Here is a 6,710-nt window from a genome sequence, read left to right as displayed (position 1 = left end):
GTAAGAGGGTACCGATTCTTGACTGTCAGCTTGTTCAGCTCCCTGTAGTCAATACACATCCGGAAGGAACCATCCTTCTTCTTAACAAACAGTACTGGAGCTCCCAAGGTGAAAAGCTTGGGCGTATGAAAACCCTTATCCAATAGTTCCTGTAACTGATTGGATAGCTCTTGCATCTCAGATGGAGCTAATCGATAAGGCGCTCGAGCTACTGGCGCAGCTCCTGGGACTAAATTCAATACGAAATTTCTACTTGTCGCGGCTGCGGCAATCCGGGCAAATCTTCAGGAAAAACTTCTGGAAATTCGCGCACTACTGGTAAGTCTTCAATTCTTCGCTCATCTCCTTTCTTCTCTACTACATGCGCCAGGAAGGCGTAGCACCCTTTCCTTAGGCACTTGCGCGCCTTTAGGCACGAAATCAGTTTTGTTGCAACTCCCCTTCTTTCCCCCTTGAATTATCAAGGTTTCTTCGTTCAACAGTGGGATCCGAACCTGCTTCTCATGGCAAATAACCTCTGCGTGGTTCTCGACTTACCAATCCATACCTACCACAATGTCAAAACTTCCCAAGTCTATTGGCAACAAGTTAATATTGAACCCGTGACCTCCCATGACTATAAACACATTGTTCAGTTCTTTCCGTTCGCGCATAAACTGCCTACCATTGGCTAGTTCTATAGTATAAGGCGTGTCTAGCCTACTGGTTGCTAAGCCTAGGGAGTTTTTAAACTCAGCGGATATAAAACTTAGGTCAGCGCCTGTATCAAATAAAACAGATGCAAAATGGCCGTTAAGCAAAAACGTACCGGTTACCACATTCGGCTCTTCTTTAGCTTCGCCCGCCGCCGATCACAAAAGCTCTCCCGCGAGCTTGGTTTCCCCTTTTGCGGGCAATCCCGACTAAAATGCCCTAGCTTTCCGCATGCGTAGCAGTTGTCACTGGCTCCAGCTTCTTTAGCACGGCAATTCATCGTCTTGTGCCCTGGCCTGTTACATTTGGCGCACGTGACGCTCGCGCATTCACCCTCGTGGTGAAACTTGCATTTGTTGCACCATGGGTAAGGCCCGCTGTATCCTTTCCTTGATGGCTCCGCGGCTTGGATCGCGTAAACCCTTGCGCTTTCCTGCTTCTTGAACGGTGGCTGCTTGGAGTCGGACCCTCGGTGGTGAGAGTTCCATTTCCTCTTGGAGTCAGAGGTTCGCTGCTCGTTTCCCGCGCGTAGTCAACAATACCCGCACGGACCGTATCCCTTGTAAGGGTGATGGCCCGCGCTACTACCACCGCCTCATCAAAGGTTGAAAGGCGCTGCGGCGTTGAGCGGAACCCTAACAACAGGAGGTAACCCAAAAATATACCTCTCGATCTTCTTTTCCCTCCGTGTTTGCCATGTCTGGCACCAGCTGGCAAAGCTCGTTGAAACCGTTGTTGTAGGCGTCGATATCCGTTCCTACCATGGTGTGGTTCCAGAATTCCTGCTGCAGACTCTGGATTTCTGCGCGAGAGCAGAACTTTTCTCATCATCATTTCCTTCAGTTCCTCCCAGGTCTTGTGAAGAGCAACTTCTCGCCCCAAAGTCTTCACTTGAAGCTTCCACCAAGACGAAGCTGCTTCTTGGAACATGCATGTCGCGTAAAGGACCTTCTGGTTCTCACTACATCTGCTAATGGAGAAAACTGTTTCCATCTTGTCAATCCAGTTGTAGAGCCCAATGGCCCCTTCGGTACCCTTGAATGGCCAAGGCCTACAGGCCATAAATGTCTTATAGGAGCATCCTTTGTCCAAGGCTCCTGATTCGGGTTCTGGGGTCCTCGTTCTGACGACCCTGACTTGATTCGGCCTTGCTGGCCTCATGTGTCGCGATCGCTTGCGCGATTATTTCCGCGAGTTCCTCGGGTGTCATGGTAATTCCCTTGGCTCTAGTTGGAGGCATTCTCGCTTTAAAAGAGTGAAAATATATTAAACTTAGCGCATGTACTCTGAGCACATAATGTTCTTTATCTTTATTCACTAGACAACTGTGCGACCCCGTGTTCCTAAGTGTGTGGTATAGTTTCTTTTGAAAATATTTTCTTTGAAAAATATTTTCATGCGATTCCCCAACGGTTATAGACTAGGTTAAAACTTCTTTTCCTAGTTCGCTATAACCAGTGCTCTGATACCAATCTGTCACACACCGGCCCTGAACGGCGGAAACAGCCGGGCTGCCGCGCGAGTGGGGATTGATACTTAAGCACGGGCCATTGCAAACATTCAAAGTAAGATTTTCATTGCGCGTGAAAAGTTTAATACAAATACATTACATTGTTTAAAAATTACATAAAAACATCCAAGTATAAAAACTGTTGAAGATTTCCACGCCATATCCCCTTGCGCGGCGGGAACAACCACGCGCATCGAAGGGATAGAACTAAAATCTTCCAAAAAGCTAGTTTTAGATGTTCAGCGTGAGGTGCTCTAAGTGTGACTCCATGCGCTACCTAGTTATCTCCTGAAAGACACGTAAAAACATTTGAATCAGTATAAACTGAGTGAGTTCACAAGTTTTAGTAACTTGATAAATCGTATTGCATCATAATCTTGATAAAAAATCATTCTGAAACATAATTCTGATAGCATCATTAAAACACATGCTTGGTAAAACATAGTTCTATCAACACATTCTGATAAAATCGTTCCGCGGGTTACGCGCGAACATTTCTGGGAACTGTGCTTGTCTGTGTAAGTGGCGCTGCCACTACGAGCGAAATAAGTAATTACCGTCCCGCGGGTTGCGCGTGGACATTTCTGAAAAGCCGTGCTCGTCTGTGTAAGTGGCGCTGCCACTACGAGCGAATAATACTGTAATACCGTCCCGCGGGTTACGCGCGGACGTTTGTGCCGGAAAACAAGGCGCTCGTCTGCGTAAGAGGAGCGACCTCTACAAGCGGGCTCAAACCCATAGTAACTGCCCCATGACCATACTAGGCACTCGTCTGTGTAAGAGGTGAGACCCCTACGAGTGGGCGGATCAAACCAGCAGTCCCTACCCTTAGAGTTCCAATGGTAAAGTGATCACTTACTCGAATCTGGTGCACTAACATCGAAAAAACCATAGATAACCGTTCGTATTGCTCATCATGAAACATAACTTAAACACATAATCGCTTGCATAGCTTGTAAGTATTACCATGATAAAACATTATTTAAGTACGTGTCCCTCGCCCCGAAAACAGTTTTAAAAATAGTGAAAACAGTGAAAATAGGGGCTGTGAGACTCACCTGTTGGCCTTTGAATTATAATCGAGATTCGGGTTTTCTTGGTGTTGGCCTTTGAATTGAAGGTCTAGAATACGATTAAATAACAAGAGGTATATAAGAAATAGGAGAATATAAGGTTTGGAAAGTCGAACATTAAAACTTAAATACGATTGAAGGTCTGATTTTAGTCGAATGAGTCTAACAATTCGACAAGACATTATAACATGTGATCTTAAATATTGACAATAGCATAAATATAAATAGAGTACATAAAACTTTACTCTATAAATTTGTCTAATTCAAACTGGGTAGGGTTGATTTACAATCCTTGACCGCCAACAACCAAAATAGTCATCACCTGGACTTTTGAATCTTAAGAACCTCAATTCTTAACACTAGCAGAAACCCATGCGATGCGACGGTATGCATTTACAGTGAGCTACTCGTTTCTTGTTAGTTTACCAATACTCTCATGATGTATCGTATAACACGTCTGTTGGCTTTTTATTTGTAACATTTGCCAAAAAGTGAACGGATGTGTAACATCCTAAAATTTTAAATTTTAAATAAAGAAAGTTATGTTTAGTGATTTCACGTTGTTAATTATTTAGTGTCGAGTAAGGAGGGAGTTGGGATTAGATTGCGGTAAGATGGGGTTAAAGAGAATGGGCCTCGGGTCCCGTGGGCTTAGAGGGATATAAATATCCCATCCCAAACCCAATCTTTCATTTCCACCTTCTTTCTTCACACACTCAAAACACACACATTCTAACCGATCAAGATTCGAAGCCGAGACCCGAGATTTTGTTGATAGATCTGAGTTGGTAAGGTAAGAAACAAATCCACCAAAGCTAATATTACTGAAAATGGTTAGGATTGGATGGGTTAACCCAGACCCGAAACCCAAACTGCCCAAATCAGACCCCTAAAACGTCGATTTTTAGGACCGATTTGATGGTTGGGTTTTGTAGGCGCCGATCATACGATTCCGTGGGTACCAAAATCGAGTTATTTGGCTAAGAAACGAAGGAGTTATGGGCAAACAGATCTGCAGCGCGATTAACTTCGCCTGCAAGATTAAGTTCGCACTGATGAACTTCGCCTTCAAGCGTAACTTCGCCTTCAAGCGTAACTTCGCCTAAGGGATAACTTCGCCTACGGCCAAGTTCGCCTAAGGATAACTTCGCCAACGGCCAAGTTCGCCTAAGGATAACTTCGCCTGAAGCCAAGTTCGCCTAAGGATAACTTCGCCTGAAGCCAAGTTCGCCTAAGGTTTTAACTTCGCCTGAAGCCAAGTTCGCCTAAGGATTAACTTCGCCTGAAGCCAAGTTCGCCTAAGGTTTAACTTCGCCTGAAGTGAAGTTAGTTTTAGAAAATACATTAAAAAACCTAATGGAAAATGTGTTAAGGCAGTTATCGAAAATAAAATTTTTCCAAGCTTAACCCCCAGCCAGGGGCTCTGCCCCTTGGACCCCGCTAGGGGGCTGCCGCCCCTAGAACCCCCGCTGCCAGGGGCGCTGCCCGCCGGACCCCCCGTTCGTTGTGGGTCATATATAGATAGAAATACAAAACGAGTAGTAGTAGTTAATTGATATGTGTAAATATTATACAGTTAGCCGAATCCAGTTAAAGAAAGGAATTAAGATCAACGGCGAGCGTAATAGGATCCAGGTGAGTTTCTAGCGCATTCCTTGTTATGTTTTCGGGGCTGTGTGCATACTTGATGTGTTGTTAATACATTTATCCTAAGTGATAAGTGTATGCCATATGTGATATATGTGATATGTATGAATGATTGCTTGATGGTACGTGAACGATCTTCGGATATTGCACGTACAGTCAGGTTGTAACGTTATAAATATGGTAAGTATGATATGTATGTTTATGTGTATGAACGTAGTTAAGTTAATAAAAGAAGGAAATGACGGTTGTATGGTTGTATGGTTATGAAAAGGGTACCGAGCCCTAATAATACTCGAGGTATGATGTATGGTTGTATGGTAACGAAGAGGGAATCGAACCCTACTAATATTCGAAAAACAAGGGACCAGACCCTTATAATATCTGTGATGTTAGGGACCAGACCCATATAATATCTGTGATGTTAGGAACCAGACCCTTATAATATCTGTGATGTTAGGGGACCAGACACTTATAATATCTGTGATGTTAGGGACCAGACCCTTATAATATATGTGAGGATAGGGACCAGACCCTCATAATATCTGTGATGTTAGGGACCAGACCCTTATAATATCTGTGATGTTAGGGACCAGACCCTTATAATATCTGTGAGGTTATAGGCCGAAAGGCTCTTTAAAACGTATGATTATGAATGTAAAGAAAGTATGTAAGTAAGAAAGAAAGTATGTAAGTAAGAATGAAGGTATGAGTACTTATGTGTGTATGAATGAAAGTTATGAGGTTTAAGTACGTATGTATGTAATAAGGTATTGTATGGTATTGTATGATTAACTAGAACTCACTTAGCGTAGCTGACTTTTAGTATGCACGCAGGTGAGTAGGATGAGACAGCTGGCTTGAGTGGAGGACACATGGCAGAAGACTAAAGCCTGGCATCTGAAGATCTGATATGTTTTATAAGTTATGTTTTGATTTTGAAAGACAAGAGGAATGTTTTAAGACATGATTATGAATTGATATGTAATGTTTTTATGAAAGTTTTATATGCCGCGTAAAGTTTTTAATTAACTCTGATATTTAGAACTGTGTTTATGAGTAAATCCAACACGAAAGTAGGGTTACCGGTGACTGGGCCTTACAGGATGGGAGTTGATTAGGCAATGTTTAGTTCCAGTTTTAATTTTAATAGATTATAATTTAGAAGAGCTTAATTCAAGCATACGTGATCTAAATAAAAATTGGAATGAGTCTAAAAATTCGACATGCCATTATAACATATGATCTTAAATATTGACAATAGCATAAATACAAATAGAGTACATAAAACTTTAACTCTATAAATTTGTATAATTCAAACTGGGTAGGGTAGATTTACAATCCTTGACCGCCAACACCAAAATGGTCATCAACCTGGACTTTTGAATGTTAATAACCTCAATTCTTAGCACTAGCAGAAACCCACACGATGCGGCGGTGTGCATTTACAATGAGGTACTCGTTTCCTTTTAGTTTATCAATACTCTCATGATGTATCGTATAAACACGTCTGTTGGCTTTTTTATTTTTAACATTTGCCAAAAAGTGAACGGATGGGAGTTGATTAGGCACTGTTTAGTTCCAGTTTTAATTTTAATAGATTATAATTTAGAAGAGCTTAATTCAAGCATACGTGATCTAAATAAAAGTTGGAACAGGCGATTATGATTAAGGATCACATGAAAATTTCAACCCAAAACACACTTTAACTTTCCTTAAACACTCATCAAGTTCAAAAAAAAATATTTGTTATGTATGCATACTAATAAGGCTGAAGAATTTATCTTTTT

The sequence above is a fragment of the Bidens hawaiensis genome, unplaced genomic scaffold (genome assembly GCF_021521415.1).
Source record: "Bidens hawaiensis isolate Kalapana, Puna unplaced genomic scaffold, B.hawaiensis_p1.1 tig00002059_1, whole genome shotgun sequence".
Classification (NCBI taxonomy): domain Eukaryota; kingdom Viridiplantae; phylum Streptophyta; class Magnoliopsida; order Asterales; family Asteraceae; genus Bidens; species Bidens hawaiensis.
Note: the sequence above shows the minus strand (reverse complement) of the source record.